The 18,263-nt window shown below is 44.4% G+C and overlaps 1 protein-coding gene and 1 non-coding gene across 4 annotated transcripts in view; both read left to right on the top strand.

Moving 5' to 3' along the window:
- The window catches only part of TyrRS-m (Tyrosine--tRNA ligase, mitochondrial), an 817,527-nt gene that overhangs the window by 446,936 nt on the left and 352,328 nt on the right, over positions 1-18,263 (top strand). The gene's annotated exons all lie outside the window — the stretch shown is intronic.
- LOC145401427 (5S ribosomal RNA) lies at positions 14,533-14,651 on the top strand. Its single transcript, XR_013897579.1, has one exon. It is a non-coding gene; the product is annotated as a 5S ribosomal RNA (ribosomal RNA).

Below are 18,263 nucleotides of genomic sequence, written 5' to 3'. Positions count from 1 at the left end.
GATGCTCAGAATCGAATGAATCACATCAAAATCCATCAGAAAAACGTAAGTTTCGTGGGAAAAAGCAGTATGGGCAGAAAACCGATATTTACCCTCTTACTGTATGTAGGTTCATTTTAATATTTTCATAGTAAACAATACATAATTAATATGTTGCACGAATATGTATAGATTTTTATCATTTAGCTTCAAGTTAGCATAATTCATTTTTTACTTGGAACAAATTTGCTCAATCTAGCATAATTTTTTCATTGCCCTAGCATAATTTCGTTGTTTCGATATGGCAACACTGCTCTCTGCCCCGCATTCCTCAGTCCACGCCTGACTGCCCTACGTGTGAGGTGTGCTTGTAACCGCACTATGATATGAGCCTCTTGCCTCCCACTTGCTTTCCACATGGCCCCAGGACGTAAGCCAGCCTCACCAAAGGCTAATAATACAATTAGTAAGAACTCCAAAGTGACAAAACGATCAAGAAAAGTTATGACCTTAGCAGAGAAAATTGTGTTACTGGACAAGCTAAGAAACGACCGTGGAAGTGTTTGCTATCACCAGTTAATGCATCTTTTTATTTTGTACTTTTTTGTGAATAAATATGTAGATAATTGTGTATTACAGTACGGTGTTTACGTTTTTCCTTCATAATGGAGTACTGTATGTGCTTTCAATCTTGTAAGAAGGTATTTCGGGATGAGTATGGAGGTTTCGGGACAATTCGCAGTCACAACAAACACAAAACAATTCGCCTTCATTAATGAAGATAGCTATGGGTGACGCTAGAATATAATTCAAAGGCAACTACAGCGAGGAAGAAACAAGTTAATTATCGACTAAAGGAGCAACTAATAAATAATATCCAGAACCTACGCTACTGAACATAGACTTTGCTGGATCCCCCTGAAATATAGTTATTAAAGTATTGATTAATTAATAAGTATATTGATAAAAGTATTGATTAGTATATTTATAGAATGGCGGGGAATCGTCCAGGGTGCGAATTGTTCTGAAGGGGAATCGTCCATGTTTTGACAGGGAATTGTCTGACGGCGAATTGTCTCGCAATCAGTATGAACATGGACTGTGTGATGGGCAGCATGGTGGACACAAGTGTAAGATTCAATTGTTAATAGAGTATTCGCGGAATTGACTTTTCGCGGGGGTTACAAGAACGTAACTACCGCGAAATATGCGGGATTACTGTATATATATATATATATATATATATATATATATATATATATATACAGTAATCCGTCTACTTTCCGGACGCCCACTTTCCGGACATCCCCACTTAACGGACATAATCGTCCTGGGATCCAATATTCCCAAAATGGTCCAGGGGGTTTGGGAGGAACGATTTTTTCCTGCCCGTAGTTTAAACTTGGCGCGCGCGGCGCGGGACAGCTTTCTTGTGGTGCGTCATTCCTCTGATGTCCGCTAGAGCACCCCTGCATCTTCCCCACTTTCTGCCAGTCTCTTGTCATGAGTGAACGCTCGTCATCATGGCTTCCCACGTGCTCGCTTTTGTGGTGGTGCCTTACCTGCTGCAGGCACTCCTGCTGCTCTCGTGCCTCTCCTTCATGTGTGTGATGATGGCCTCGCCGCCTGAGAAGAGGAAGAGAGTGGTTTTGACTCTGGAGAAGAAGCGGGAGATACTGGAGAAAGTAGGTACAGGATGGTCTTCGTCACGCATCCTCCATGAGTTCAACCTGGCCCGATCCACTGTGTTTGATATTAAGAGATCCCGAGACAAACTCATGCAGTACAAGGCTGACTTCTCGTCGAAAAGCAAACGCAATGTGGAGAGGAAGATGATGTTTACTCCCAAGTTTGCTGAAGTTGACCGCTCCACGTTGATTTGGCATCGACAGCAACGTGCTGCTGGTATGATGGTACGTGGTACGGAGCTGAAGGCTGCTGCTGAGAAGTTCGCCAGGCTTCACGACACCCTAGACCTCAAGGCATCCGAGGGTTGGCTCTTCGCATTCAAGTTACGACATGGCCTTACCAACCGTAAGTGTCATGGCGAAGCTTTGGACACTAACCAGGATGGAGTAGAGGAGTTTCGGCACAAGGTGAAGGGCTTGATCGACAGGGAGGGCCTCACTCTCAGTCAAGTCTACAACGCTGACAAAACTGGTTTATTCTATCGCTCTTTGCCAACGAACACTCTAGCCGAGGAGACGGAGAAGCGTGTACCTGGCCGCAAGCTCTCCAAGGAACGGATATCTGCTTTGTGTTGTGCCAATGCTAATGGCATGCACTGGCTTAAGCCCGTTATTGTTGGCCGTGCAAAGCAGCCTCGGTGTCTTCGTGGGGTGATGGATGTCCTTCCTGTCATCTGGTACCATTCCTTGAAGGCATGGTTTACAGCCCAGATCTTCAAAGACTGGTTCCACCGCCATTTCGTCTAGGAGGTCATCAATTACCAGACGGAGACACTGGGAATCCCACACGACCAGGTAAAGGCCTTCCTTCTCCTCGACAATGCACCTGCCCACCCGTGCGACCAGGACTTGGTGGCTGAGAGTGGCCGGATTAGGTGCATGTTTCTGCCACTTAATACGACTGCTCTCATCCAACCAATGGACCTTGGAGTGATCGTGGCAATGAAGAGGCTGTACCAAAGGAAGTTCCTGGACTAGGTGATGGTTGTTCTCGAGGACGAGGACGAGCGCAGGGAGGGACGGGACACGCAAGGCCAGCAGACTTTGGAAAACCTTCGCCGCTACAACATCAAGTCTGCAGTCTACAACTGGGCCAGTGCATGGAAGGAAATACCTGTCAAAACTCTAGAAAATGGTTGGTCTTGTCTGCTTCTTGGAACGGATGTGGAGTACGATTTCCTAAGTTTTGACGTGGATGACTTCCATGCACATCTACGTACGCATGGCGACGATGTTGATGTGGACGATGTGCGTGAGTGGTTGGATGACGACGAGGGCGATCCTGTGTATCAGACATTGTCTGATATCAAGATCGCATCTTCAGTTGCAGGTGTCAGTACCCAGCTTGAAGATTCCGACGAGGACGGTGACAATGATGCGGACTCCTCTCAGCATGACACAACTCCAGCCATCCCCAAGCTGAACGCACTCCAGGAACACCTAGAGTTCGTTCTTGACTACCTGGAACACCCGGACTGCGACAGGGAGATGGCGCCCTTGGGACTTGTGGAGGAAGTGCGTGCTTTCAGGCAGCGCATCATCAATCGTCAGAATCGTCGTTCCTTGCGTCAATCAACGATTGACAGTTTTTTCAGGCCCGTGACCCCCGCTGTGCTCAGCCCTGGCTCCACTCCGTTGCCTTCCCAAGACAGGCCCTCATGCTCCGAGCCACAGCCCAGCACATCAGTCAGGGTGGAGTCACTGCTCGACGTGAGTTTGCATCTGTCTTCAGAGTCGTCTGCAGTGGGTACGCCATCACCACAACCCAGCGACGCACCCCTAGGTCACCTGCCAGTGATACTCTTGGACTCTGACAGTGAATAGACGCCAAGAACTTCTCCACTAGACCACACGGGAATTTACAGTTTTGTGCAGTGAAAAAAACAGTGCATTGTGTTAAGGATTTACAGTTGTGAGTGAAAAGACAAACAATTTTTTAACTAAATTTAATGTAAATAGACTTGTGTGTTTTTGCTTTAGAAAATGGTTATAAGAGTGGAAAGAGTTAAAGTGCAGAGTGCAATACTTACTAAGTTACAGTGGAGCATAAGTTAGACAAGAGTGCGCACTGTGAAGAGAATGGACTTCTGAGTGCGAATGACTAAGTTCAGTGGAAGACTTCATGAACAGTGTACTGCAAGTGCTTCAGGAAATCCTTCTTACTGTCAGAGTCCAAGAGGAGGCGGTTATTCATCGAGATGGCCGTGGACTTGCTGTAAGTAGGCGAAATGTTTCATACTGTACTCTACTCTATTTTCCATACTATACTTACCTCAAACACCTCATTTCACTCTTTTATGTCCCTTATTGGTGTGAGTATGCTCTGTCTTAGGTGCTATGAATGTGTAGTAGGAAGGTGTTTTTCTGAGTTAGGCTAGTTTAGGGTCCATAACTACCAGTCCAGGAGCCAGGGACTTGTAAGTACCCAGAATGTTGAATATTGTATGAACCTACCTCAAAAACCTCATTTTATGCTTCTTTTGCATTTATTTCAGTCTTTTATGTCCCTTATTGGTGTGATTTGGGTCTTAAATAGGTGCTATGCATGTCCAGAGGGAGTTGTATAGGTGTTTTTCAGAGTTAGGGTCCATAAGTACAAGTCCAGGAGGCTGGTGCCCAGTATCCAGACAGGACCACTATCCGGACATGCCTATGTCTCTATTACGTCGGATATTGGAGGGATTACTGTATGTATATATACTGTATATATATATATATATATATATATATATATATATATATATATATGTATATATATATATATATATATACTGTATACATATATATATATACATATATATATATATATATATATATATACATATATACATATATATATATATATATATATATATATATATATATATATATATATATATACTGTATATATATTCATATATATATATATAAATATATACATTCACACTCAGTCCTCATAAATCGCGTGTTCATAAAGCATGGATTCATAAATCACGGCTAAGTGGCCGTCAGACTGCCAGCAACCTTAAATCACTGTTAAGTCACGAAAATCGGGGACCTAGGCAACCAAGTGGGCCTTTTCCGAGTAGAACAGTAAACCGTGGCATTCAAACTGAAAATTTTGACCCAGCATCCAATCACCCCTTGTTCCTGGTGGCAAGTGTGCATACTAATGCCGCCATGTTGTTGTTGTTCTTGTCCCTCCAGTCCGCACACTACAGACCGTTGCCGTGGATCACGATAGCTACCTGCCTATTTTGTGCAATTTCCCCCCCGTCTCCTACCTGCCATGGCCCCTCCTGACCACCCAATGAAGTGCTCTAAGCAGTATGGCGTCAAGAAGCTGCCGCCGTTGTCATACAATGAACGTGTATGAGAAGGGAGAGAAGTTTTGAAAGCTGGCGAAAGAATTTGGGAAGAACGAGTTCTTCCCAACAGCACCCCAATCCGTTCACTTAAGCAATTTCGTCTTAGGATTAAGGTGAGATCCCTTAAGATTGCTTATTTCTATTTAATACATGCACTGAATATTCGTAAATTTGTATGTTTGTGTTTGATGGTGCCTAGATAGATGTAGGTAGGGTTCTGTGGGGATGGGTTTGCCAAAGTCCAGACCCAAATTAATTTTTCACATAGATTTATTATTCATAAATCATGGAATTCGTAAATCACGGCAGTGGTCCAGACCCAAATTTCCGTGATTTACAAGGATTGATTGTATATATACAGTGTATATATATATATATATATATACAGTACCCTCGCGTCCAACATGGTAATATTGTCATGCACGGGGCACGTGTTGGACCAAAAACATGTTGGACTAACAACAGAGCTTTTGGGAAAAAATGAATTATGTCAGCAACCCTCGGAAAAGTCACCCTAAATACCTACCATATACCTATACATATATTGGAACCATTGTAATTATAATAAATGGTAATGTGCTATGAATGATAACTAACCTTTTAGGATAGTGTTGGTGGGCTTGCTGGGAATGGAAGGTGGCATCCAAGGCTGTAGGTAGTCCTACTGGGTCTCCGGAGGATGGCTGCTGGTGTCACTAGCAGGTAATGGCTGTTGCTCCTCCTCAACCTCCCTCATAAATCCTTCGAAATCACACTCAGAATCACTATATTCGTCCACAGCCATGGAAGGTCCTGCTTCTGCCTGTCCTAGCAATCTGTAATCCTCGGCAAACGGCATGCTTCTCACACTGTTGCCAGAGCCCCGTCTCGTGACTGTGGAAAGTGATCGCTGTCGCTGACTCAGTAGAGAATAAGGAGAAGCAACTTTGTTTATAAACTGGTACACACGCCGATGAGAAGGGTTTCAAATCGATTGATATTTATTCTAAAATATTACTGTAGTATGTATTCCGTGTCAGGCTAAATGTTCAATGCTGTAGTACGATACATTCTCTGTCGAGTCGCCTGGATTTTGGTCACACTGTTTTGCCTGTCGTATCCTCGGCATGAATCCATCTAGATGAATTCCAAATGCCCGTGGTATCATCGGCAATTTTACCACGTTACCGTTCCGATTTACCATCATATCCTCGGCAAACATGGTATGAAGTGCCGTGTGATGGCCTTCTGCTGCCAGGATCTTGTCTTGGATTTTTATTGTGGTCCTCACACTGGCTTCATTCATGTTGTAGGCCTTGGCAATGTCAACTTTCCTCTCCCCTTTCTTCTTCTTCTCGATGCTTTCTAGCTTGGTGGCCTGAGGGAGGTGCCGACGCTTCTTGGGGTTCTCAGAAGGCTTCCTAGGCATCATGAGCAGGGTAAAATGCAGTAACAAGGGCAGAAAATGCAGCAAGAAAAAAGCACCTTCTAATGCAACTATGCGACTGAGTGGCTTTGTGGCGGGAGAAATGTAAACAAAACATCCCGTGACACCAGAAGCGTTTTTAATTGGGCGGCATCACGATCACGTCACGATAGCGGGCGGGGAAGGCTACTTGATCAGAAGTTTTCATTGGCTATCATCATCATGGGAATGTCCAGTATGACCATGTTGGACCAGGGGTGATCGTGCTAGAGTTGAACTCTGCGGATTTCGCCCACTTCTCGGAGCTCTGTGCGTGTTATGCTAACACACTCGTGTTGCAGTAATTAAATCGTATTAAATAATACTAATTATTTGCTCTCCGTGCTGGACCTGAATCGTGCTGGACTAACGCGTGTTGGACGCGAGGGTACTGTATGTATATATATATATACTGTATATATATATCCATACATCCATCATCCAATCCTACATTGCCCCATGAGGAGCGTAGGAGCCCAGGGCTAAGCAGTTGGTCCTGACATTTAAGATGAGAGTGACCAGCTTCACTCATCCCTGAGTGGCATTACATGAGCAATCAACCCCAACCATCCCTTGGATATAAACCTTCACCGGCTCAATCCGATTGGAGCGCAATAATTACTCACTAAACCACCAGGCACCAAAATTTGGTTATATGGTTACCACCCATCATAGTAAATGGTTTCCTGGTGTACAGGAAACCATTTGGCTTGTCACTCATTGTAGAGTCACCCACAGGCAGAAGGAAGAGGAAAGAATGAAGGAAAGGAAGACAGAAGAGGAAGTGTAAAGTTACCTGTAGGCAGAAGGACAAGAAAAGAATGATATAAAGGAAGATGGAAGAGGATGGAAGAAATGGAGAGAGGAGAGGAAAGGGCAGACACCTGACAGCAGCACTACATTGAGTGAGTGGATGGTGAGCGCCCCCACCTACAACAAATTATAGAGAGAGAGAGAGAGAGAGAGTATATACACACACACAGAGTAGAGTCTTCATACAACACATGATAGGTTATGCAGAACCTCGTGCAAAATCAGTGTTGCTCTAAAACATGACATATACTGTATTTACTGTACATGTTAAATAGGGGGTTAGGTTCTGGGAGCCCCATATTTTTCTTTGAAAATATATTTAAAGATAGGTTATTACAAATATGTCTGCTGTAAGACATTCAAGATGTGTGTTTACAATACGATCTTGCCGACTTGACACATTAGTGCATTATTAACCTAAACTCACTGACTAGTTTTGCCCCTTAATACTCCCCATAAAAATTTTAACCATCAAGGATTGCCACGAAGCCTCATGAAAGTCCTCATTACCATTCAAGCAAAAACTTCTGACCTAGTCAACATGTGAATAATGACCGCCCAGAGTTATGCATATTTCGCTAAGAATCACTTTCAGCGCACTCACTTAAGGAAAAAAAAAGTCTGAAACTATTTTTGAATGTCATTAATCATCAACAATAAAGGAAAAAAACTATACTGAAGTCATCAGCATGGAGTGATTGCATACTTTTCACTTCTCAGGTACCCACGAATGCAGTAATCATGAATAATAAACAAGTCAGCCAGGCAGTATAATTTTTATGACAGTACAGTGTACAGTAGTTCACAAGAACTGAACTCACATAATGATCTTACCTAACTATTTACCTCAACACATAGTGTCTTCACATATCGTAAGAGCCAAATTTTCTCAACCAAAGACTGTCAGTTAGTGACAAAGGTCAGGCACAAAGCCTTTTTTTTTAAACACATTGCACCCAAGGCAAAAACATGAATTTTACTGCTCCTTCATCATTAACTTTTTTTTTTTTCCCCCAACAAAGAAACTATCCACATTGTAAACACACCCGACTCATTTTGTCTGATCGTTTGCATATAAGCTCCCACACTACATGCCACTTCTTCCAGCAATTGTACATTTGCCTTTGGAATAAATGCTTTTCTTGTGTTCTTAGCACTTTCAGGGTGCTTAGGCATAATTTAAGTTAGTTTGGAACCATGTGCTCTGAGTTCTGAGAGGAAATGAGGAGCAAGGAAATAAGCAAATATAGACTTCTTATCACAGCAACGACAACACTGAGCCAGGCAGTGGAAGGTGGTATGAGACGTGGGTCAGGTCGGGTCGAGGAAGCCAGTCATCGACTGACAACAGCATAACACAGGAGTTGTAAACAAAAGCAGTCATCTGGATATCCATTACCTAAACACATTCACTTCTCACACAGTTTCTTTCATGCAGTTGAGTGAAATTACCATGCTATTAAGTAATTATGGGAAAAATTAAATGCCAGTGTTATTGTACAGTTACAGTAACAATGCTACTATGTGTGTGTGTGTATATATATATATATGTGTGTGTGTATCCACAGTAATACCTCGATATATGATACCCTTAGATGCGATACCCTGGCTTCACGATGGGGTTACAATTACCACCACGTCCTGATACCCGATGGCTGAGCCCTGGTATATCGATAGGCCCTCCGATGTCGCGTTCATGGACAATGGGCCGAAATTTTGAATCGTGCGCGTTCTTGTGGCCAGCTGAGCCCACCTGCCTCCCAGGGGGCGCAGAAATGCTCGCACAGGCCCCATAGCCATTGCTTACCCCACACTTGCCTATATCACTCTTCTCGCACCAGCCATCTCAGAGTGAGGATCTCCCTTATGCTCGCCCACCATGCATCATGTTGCACCACCAGTGTTACGCAAGCTGCTATCATAGTGCATCGTAACTGTGTTCGAGCAGTGCCGTGAGTACTGCAATGATACTAATCGTGTGTGGAGTGCAATATTGTGTGATCTTGGGCCCAGATAAGTGTGATTATGTCTGGAAAGGGTACTGCATGTGGTGCTAGTGAAGACCCTAGTCTTGGTGGTAAGCGGCCTGCTAGAGTTGGTGCTGGTGATGTTCCCGTGAAGCATGTTCGCAAGACTGTGTCGCTAGAGATCAAGCTGGAAATTCTTAAGCGCCATGACAAAGGCAAAGGTGTGTATGCTATTGCATCGGCTCTCCACCTGGCCCAGTCGACTGTCTCCACCATCATCGAGAAGAAGGAGGCCATTAAGGCTGCTGCTGGGGAGGTTGCAACCTTATCCACCTCCCGTATCTCCCACCAGCTAGAGCCTGCGATGGAGGAGCTGGAGCGGATGCTCTGCACGTGGGTGGATGATCAAAGCCAGTGCAATGCACCCATGAGCCAAGCAATTATATGCACTAAAGCTCTCTCTCTGTGGGACGAAATAATGGTTAGGTGGGATCTGGGCGAAGGCGAGACCTTTAAGGCGAACCATGGGTGGTTTGACTAGTTCAAGAGGTGAGCAAACCTTCACCATGTGAAGATGTTCGATGAGGTGGCGAGTGCAGATACGGTGGCGGTGGCAGCGTTTCCTGGCGAACTGAAATGCATCATCATGGAGGGTGGCTACAGCGTGAATCAGGTGTTGTACTTTGGCGAGACTGGGCTCTTTTGAAAGAGAATGTCCTCCAAGACATATCTTGCAATGGAGGAAAGGTCTACGCCAGGATTCAAGGCCTCAAAGGACTGGCTGACACTCCTACTGGGGGGCAGCGCCAAGGGTGACCTCAAGTTGAAGCCGCTCCTAGTCTACCACTCCGAGAACCCCAGGGCTCTGGTGGGGTATGCTAACTCCTTAATGTTAATCGCATCAAGTGATGCAGCGAGAGTTTTATGCCAAACCTCCTGATCGCATCAGTTGAGCAGGACTTGTAAAAAACTGTGGACCACTTGCTCCACCCGGATTATGACGTACATGGCTTCAGGTCAATGAGCACTCACCCCTGAGGTGGCATGAGGGGAGATCGGACCTACCTGGGCGTTGGGGGGGCACCCCCCCTCTGGGCCACCTCTGTGCCACCGTCTACCCCACTCCCTTACTCCCTCCTTCTCCCCCATCACCCTCTCACCCCTCTATATGCCTGCATCTCTCCGTCTTCTCCCACCACCACCTGTGTCCCTTCCCACCAACTCTCGCCCCTCCTCCCACCCTGCTAGCCTTGTTTCCCCCCCTAACCCAACCCCATCCCTCCCTCCTTGTCCCTCGCTACCTTCCCACTCCCTACAGACCCCCGAGAGGTATCAGGCTGCCAGGATTTTACGTAACACACTGAAGTGCTTTCTTTTCATGCAAAAAGTTGGTTCTTCTTCCAACCCCTGTATCTATAGGCCTACTCTCCACAGCCTACTTTATCTCCCCATAGCCTAGTAAGCTCCCCACACCTGCATACACCTGTTTTCATGGTTGGTGTGACAAAACACTTTTAAATGACCCGTTACAAGAAGAAATATAGGTTATCAAAATTTTCACATTTTAGATTGTTTTCAAGGGGTAACTATTATAAACTATTTTGAACTTTGATGTGCGATTGTGCAGTAACCATTAGGCCTATGGGGGTACAAATTGCATTGTCATGTGTGTAAATTCTTCCTGTTTAGCCAGAACACAATCAATTTGCCCTTGGTGAAAGTTGCCTAAACTCCCCCGAATTGCGGCTGAGGGGAGGGACCTGCCTGAAATAATTGTGGTCTTAAGGGGTTAAGGAGAATCTTGGTGTTATCTGGAAGTCGAACAAGAAGGCCTGGTTGACTTCAGATATCTGTTCGTCATATTTCCACACGTACCTCTCTTGTGTGCTGAAGGGGTGTGCCTCACGCAAGAATTTGGCGAATAGATTTCTCATGGTGGTGGACAACGTGCCTACCCACCCTCCCATGATGAGGGAATGGGCTAGCAATATTGTGGCAGTGTCCCTATCCCCCAACACCACGTCCTTGTTGCAGCCGATAGACCAAGGGGTGATCGCAGCCTTTAATGCTCACCACCTCTACCACAGAGTGCAGCAGTTGGTAAGGGCCTGCGACAGTGATGATAGGACAACAGTGCAGCAGTTTTGGAAGGGCTGCAACATACACCACGCCCTAGAGAATATAACTCCAGTGTGGAACGAGGTTAGCCAGGCGTTGATGAATGGTGTGTGGCGGAAGCTGTTGCCAGAATGATTGCACTCTGTCACCGGCTTCCCTGAGGGCATGCAAGTTCCACCTGTGCATTGTGTGCAATAAAGCACAGTCGAATTGTTGCCTGAGGCGGGCTTCGGGGAGGTCGACAAGGATGACATGGAGGAGGTTCTTGAGAGCCACAGTTAGGGGCTTAGCAATGAGGAGCTCCTCAATATGGAGATTCAGCGGGCGCACCAGGAGGCAGAGGAGGAGGAGGTCGTGCCTGAGGTCCGAGCTCTGAACATTGAAATCTTGAGGGAGATGCTAACAAAGCTGGACAAAATAATTGACCTTATGCGCACACATGACCCCCTTCCAGGACGAAGCAGGGGCACAGCTAATTGGCTTGAGAATGGGATGAAAGTGTACAGGACAATGCTGGAGGAGAAGAAGAGGGGGGCCAGGCAGACAATGATCACAGCTTTCTTCAAGCAGGCCCTCACCAGGCCAGCAAGTCGCACAGGATCTCCCCAGCCCTCGATGAGCAGAGCATCTCCCCAGCCTTCAACCAGCAGAGCATCTCCCCAGCCTTCAGCCAGCAGAGCATCTCCCCAACCTTCAACCAACAGAGAAACACCGAGGGACACCTCCCGCTGAGGACGTGCTCGGCCTGTTGTGCAGAACCTAACTTCCAGCCGATCCCTGTCTCCTGTGTCACCTGTGTCTCCACTAAGACACTCTTCCACTCCATCACTGCCTTCCTTGTCCCAGCCTCCATCTCCCATACCACCTCAGCCACTGTCTCTGTCTCACTCTCCACGACATGAGCCATCGCAACTGACTCCATCGCTACCTCATCATTCATCACAGCGGTCTCCCTTGCCACCTCACTGGTCATTGCAGCTGTCTCCCTCACCACCTTCTCTGTCATTGCACCACTCCATCACCACCCCAGAGCCATCGCATCGCACAGCATCACCACCACCTGAGCCAGTACATCACACGCCATCGCCTTAGCCTGAGTCATCACATCGCACTCCATCGCCTCCTCCTGAGTCATCGCATCGCACTCCATCGCCTCTGCCTGAGGCATTGTATCACACCCCATCACCATAACCTGAGTCATCACATCGCACTTCATCACCTCCACCTGAGTCATCGCATCACTCTCCATCGCCACCTCCTGAGTCATTGCATCGCACTCCATCGCCTCTGCCTGAGTCATTGCCATCACACCCCATCACCTCCGCCTGAGTCATCGCATCACATCCCGTCGCCTCTGCCTGAGTCATTGCATCACATCCCATCGCCTTACCCTGAGTCATCACATCGCACTTCATTGCCTCCGCCTGAGTTATTGCATCATACCCATCACATCACACCCCCATCGCCTCCACCTGAGTCATCGCATCACACTCCATCGCCTCCGCCTGAGTCATTGCATCGCACTCCATTGCCTCCACCTGAGTCATCGCATCGCACTCCATCGCCACCCCCCTCTGACCCTCCTCTGGAGATTGGGTTTGAGGGCTTTGAGGAGGAGGATTGAGTGTTGGGGAGCACCACATGTCCCCTAGGCTCAGGGTGGATAGCAAGAATGATGACCTGGACCGGACATGGACTTACAAGAAGCAAGTGATGAGAGGTGTTTGATATTCTCTAACCTATTCCTTGTGATTTTCAGGCTTTATTTGTTGCTTTCAGTGAGTTATTTACAGGTGTTAGGCTCAGTTTAGCTTCCTTAACAGCTGTTAGGCCATTTAGGTTGCCTTTAAACCTGTTTTTGGGCTCATCTGTGTGGGTTTTGTACTTGGTTTTGGGGGAAACCCAAGGCTGGTACACAGCCCACATTGAAATACATGTTAAAAGTACCCGGATATATGATACCCTGCCTAACGATGGTGTTTTACCTAACCAATTAGATTGTTAAACCGGGGTATGCTTGTATATATTTACGAGGTGTGACAAAAAAGAAATGGGACTTTGGTTGCTAATCATGCGATTAGGCAACCACACAGTTATGAAGTACATCATAGTGTTGCCGAACATCTCAGCAATGTATGAGAAAAGCAATTCTCCAATTAACCCATTACCTTTCTTTTCACAAGTGGTTTTGCAGCTCCTGTCAAGAGCCCTCAGTGACAGAATGAGCCGTGAACAAAGGATTAACATCAAGTTCTTGGCTAACTTGGAAAAACTCCAGCAGAAACTCTTGCCATGCTGATGGATGTATACGGATAAGAAACAATGTCCCGTGCACGTGTCTGTGAGTGGCAGAAGAGATTCAGGATGGGGCTGGGTGACGTGGAGGATGACCCAAAACCAGGACGTCCATCAACACTGACCACATGAAAAAGTAGCGCATTCAGTTTGCCAAGAAGTATGTACACTGGACATCGGATGAGTGGAGAAAAGTTGTTTTTCGATGAAAGCACATTTAAATTGTTCCAGGTGCGTTCTGCCAAGGTTCGTCGCCCTGCCTCCTGTAGTCGATATGACCCTGCTTACACAGTGCTCACTGTTAAGCACCCACAATCAGTAATGGTATGGGGGTGTTTCTCAGGTGAAATGGGAAGGGGAGGCCTCTACTTTCTTCCTAAGAACTTGATGATGATTTGTGGCTGGTATATTCAAGTTCTGAAAGATCATTTGTTAAACTTTTTTGCTATTGACGGGTGCGACATTTTCATGCACGATTCAGCTCCATGTCACAAGTCAAGGAAAGGTGACAAAATGGCTTCAGGATAATCGGATTGAGGTCCTCGACTGGCCTGGCAACAGTCCAGATCTAAATCCGATGGAGAAATGCAGGGCAAAGATGAAGAAAATCATGGCAGAGAAGAGACACCCAATCTGGACAACCTCAAGACTGAACTGACAAATGTTTAGTGCAAAGATTTCTTTAAAGATGTAAGTGATTCCATGCCAAAATGCATCCAACTGGTCCTGAAAAACAAGGAAAACATTATTTCATATTAATGAATGACATTTTATGAACAAACATTGTGATATAGTATGATTTCTATGTTTTTTAATACCTTGTGGGGGGAGGTCCTAAGTCAATTTGTTGTAGCTATATATATATATATATATATATATATGCCAACGGCCATGCCACGTTGAGTACACCACTTCCTGTCCGATCAGCGAAGTTAAGCAACGTTGGGTCTGGTTACTACTTGGATGGGTGACCGCCTGGGAACACCAGATGCTGTTGGCATCCCTAAGTGTCAAGTGGGGTTGGTGGAGGATTAGTGCCCCTCCCTGTAAAACAATGAACTCTAAGCCCTTGACCACCCCGTTTGGGATACATGGCGTCTGGCAATAAATGAATATATATATATATATATATATATATATATATATATATATATATATATATATGTATATATATATATATATATATATATATATATATATATATATGTATATATATATGTATATATGTATGTATATATATATAGATATAGATATATATGTACATATATATATATATAATAATATATATATATATATATATATATATATATATATATATATATATATATATATATATATATATATATATACATATATATATATATGTACATATATATATATATATAGAGAGAGAGAGAGAGAGAGAGATAAAAAGATATATATATATAGAGAGAGAGAGAGAGAGATAAATATAGATATATATATATATATTTATATATATATATATATATATATATATATATATATATATATATATATATATATATATGTGTATATATATATATATATATATATATATATATATATATATATATATATATATATATATACACAGTACCCTCGCATCCAACACGGTAATATTGTCATCCATGGGTCCCATGTTGGACCAAAAACATGTTGGACAAACAACAGAGCTTATGGGGAAAAATGAATTATGTCAGCAACCCTAGGAAAAGTCACCCTAAACACCAACTATATACCTATACATATATTGGTACTACTGTAATTATAATCAGAAGTGAAGTTTAGAATAAATTAAGTAGGAAAGGTGCTGGGAGGAATGAAAAAAGTGTTTAGATGTCGTTCGCTTAGAATGGATGTAAAGAGAAGGCTGTATGAGGGTGTTGTGATACCGACTGCATTGTATGGGGCTGAAACATGGAATATGGGTGTAGCAGAGAGGAAAAGTTTGAATGTAATGGAGATGAGGTGTCTGAGGAGTATGTGTGGAGTGACGCATATGGATCGAGTGCAGAATGATGAAGTGCGAAGGAGAACTGTAGTTGTTCGGGAGATGACTGGTAGAGTTGAGCAGAGGGTGTTGCGATGGTTTGGGCATATGGAGAGACTGGATAATGAGCAATTGGTGAAAAAGATAACTAGATCTGATGTGAGAGGTGTAAGGCTGAGAGGAAGACCACGAATAGGATGGATGGACAGTGTGAAGAGAGCGCTGGATGCGAGAGGGATGTCTGTTGAGCAAGGAAGAGTGGCTGTGCATGACAGAAATGGGTGGAGAGAAATTGTGAATGAATAAGTGATGACGCAGCCCTGCGGGGATATTCTTCCGCATTTGATCTGATCAGCTATTTCAGGTCAGGTGCGGGTAAGGGGATGAGTCTGTTATGATGTGGCAGGGGTAAACCAGCTCTGCTGTCAGGCCCTGCTGCGGATGTCACTGATTGCATTGCGCAGTTGACCCTTGTGCAGTGTGGTGCGGTGAGGATCAGTCCGTTCTCCCCTTTGGGGCTAAAATTCGAATGAATGTGTTTGAATGGATGAGTAAATGGGGAGTGTGTCGTCCTGTCTCGGCTACCTCCCTTTCCTTGGGTGAAGCAGCCTAGGTATATAGGTAGATAGATAGATAGTAATTATAATAAATGATACTGTACTATGAATGATAACCTACCTTTTAGGATAATGTTGGTGGGCTTGCTGGGAATGGAAGGTGGTATCTGAGACTGTAGGTAGTCCTACTGGGTCCCTGGAGGATGGCTGCTGTCGTCACTAGTGGGTAATGGCTGCTGCTCCTCCTCAACCTCCCTCATAAATCCTTTGAAACTCCTCTCCCCTTTCTTCTGCCTCTCGATGAATTCTAGCTTGGTGGCCTGAGGGAGGTGCCTTCGCTTCTTGGGGTTCTCAGAAGGCTTTCTAGGCATCATGAGCAGAGTAAAATGCAGTAGCAAGGGCAGAAAATCCAGGGAGAAAAAAGCACTGTCCAATGCAAATTATGCAACTGAGTGGTGCTTTGGCGGGAGAAATTTAAACAAAACATCACGTGAGAGCAGAAGCTTTTTTCATTGGGCGACATCACGATCTCGTTACGATAGCGGGCAGGGGAGGCTACTTGATCGGAAGTTTTGATTGGCTGTAAGTGTCATGGGAACGTCCAGTATGACCGTGTTGGACCAGGGGTGATTGTGCTAGAGGCGAACTCTGCGGATTTTGCCCACTTCTCGGAGCTCTGTCAGTGTTATGCTTACGCACCCGTTTTACAGTACTTAAATCATATTAAATCGTACTAATTTCCTGCTCTCCGTGCTGGACGCGAATCGTGCTGGACAAATGCGTGTTGGACGCGAAGGTACTGTATATATACTGTATATATATGTATATATATGTATATATATATATATATATATATATATATATATATATATATTTATACAGTTACGAGTTTAAAAAACGAGTTTTCGTTTTAACACAAGGAAATATTTAAGGAGATATGTTTAACTGACAAGGGTTTCTTGATTTAACGTGACTTTACACGTACGTGATGGTTTCAAATTAGCCGCGCGCGCCTTGGGCAGTCCTGAGCTGATAGACCATTTGTGGCAGTTTATTCATAAATACAATTTTTTATTTGTCTGTTGCTTAAACTGGTTTTATTCGAACTATAATATTCAAAAATGAAGTATGGCCCCATTCTGAGCAATTTGGCTCATTTTTGGACAAAATTTGGCCAGGAAAGTGATGGTAGATCTAAATTGTTACAACTTGATGCTGCAGAACAGAAAGAAGAAAACCACTCAGACCAAGATAGAGCAGTTCTTTATGAAGAAGACAGAAAACTTAAGGGAGTTATCTTCATCGCCAGTATCACGGGAATCAGATGAAGAGGAAAGACAGCAGAACGAGGAGAGACAACAAATTTAGGGTGGGGAGCGGCGGGAGGTGGGGTAGTGGGGTAAGGAGGGACAGCAGCAGACGACGAGTGATGCATAGATGAAGTGAGGCCGTGTTATTGTTTGTGACCTACTTACTGTAATGAAAATGTTGCTTTTACTGTAGTGTTTTTATGACCTACTAATGCATTAATAATGTTGAGGAACTTTCACAATGCCGTAAATGAAGCAGAATTAAAAGAGAATCCACGTAAAAAATGAAAACAGTATATATTTGAGGAGAAGTAAACAACGCTTCGGCCTAACTAGGGCTCAAATGTTGTTTATTTCTACCCAGATAGGGGAGGGCGGTGATGATTCGGCCACTTTTTCTAAAAAAAATCATAATAAATAAAGTTTAAGAAATTCTTAAAATCTGCTTATTCCAAGAGGGAGCCACATCTTTTGGCTCTTTTGTGTGCTATTGTCAGTTCTTAAACTTACGTCATTTCTTGGCAGTAATCCAAACTCTTAAGGTCTCCAAAATGGCCGAACCATCCCTCTTGGTGTGGATGATTCGGCCACTGGCGTTGGATGGTTCGGCCACCATGTGGGATGATTTGGCCCTTTGCCTCTGGGGCTCAATTAAAGAATTAAATACAGTAGGAAAATTAAGAATCAAATTTTCATCTGTGCTGACATGATTTATTGGATTTATTTTTACCTAAACAATCTCCTTTTAATGAAAC

This window comes from Coenobita brevimanus, chromosome 55 (genome assembly GCF_032717465.1).
Source record: "Coenobita brevimanus isolate Jiangsu-jjx chromosome 55, ASM3271746v2, whole genome shotgun sequence".
Lineage (NCBI taxonomy): Eukaryota > Metazoa > Arthropoda > Malacostraca > Decapoda > Coenobitidae > Coenobita > Coenobita brevimanus.
This window is presented reverse-complemented; position numbering and strand designations above follow the sequence as displayed.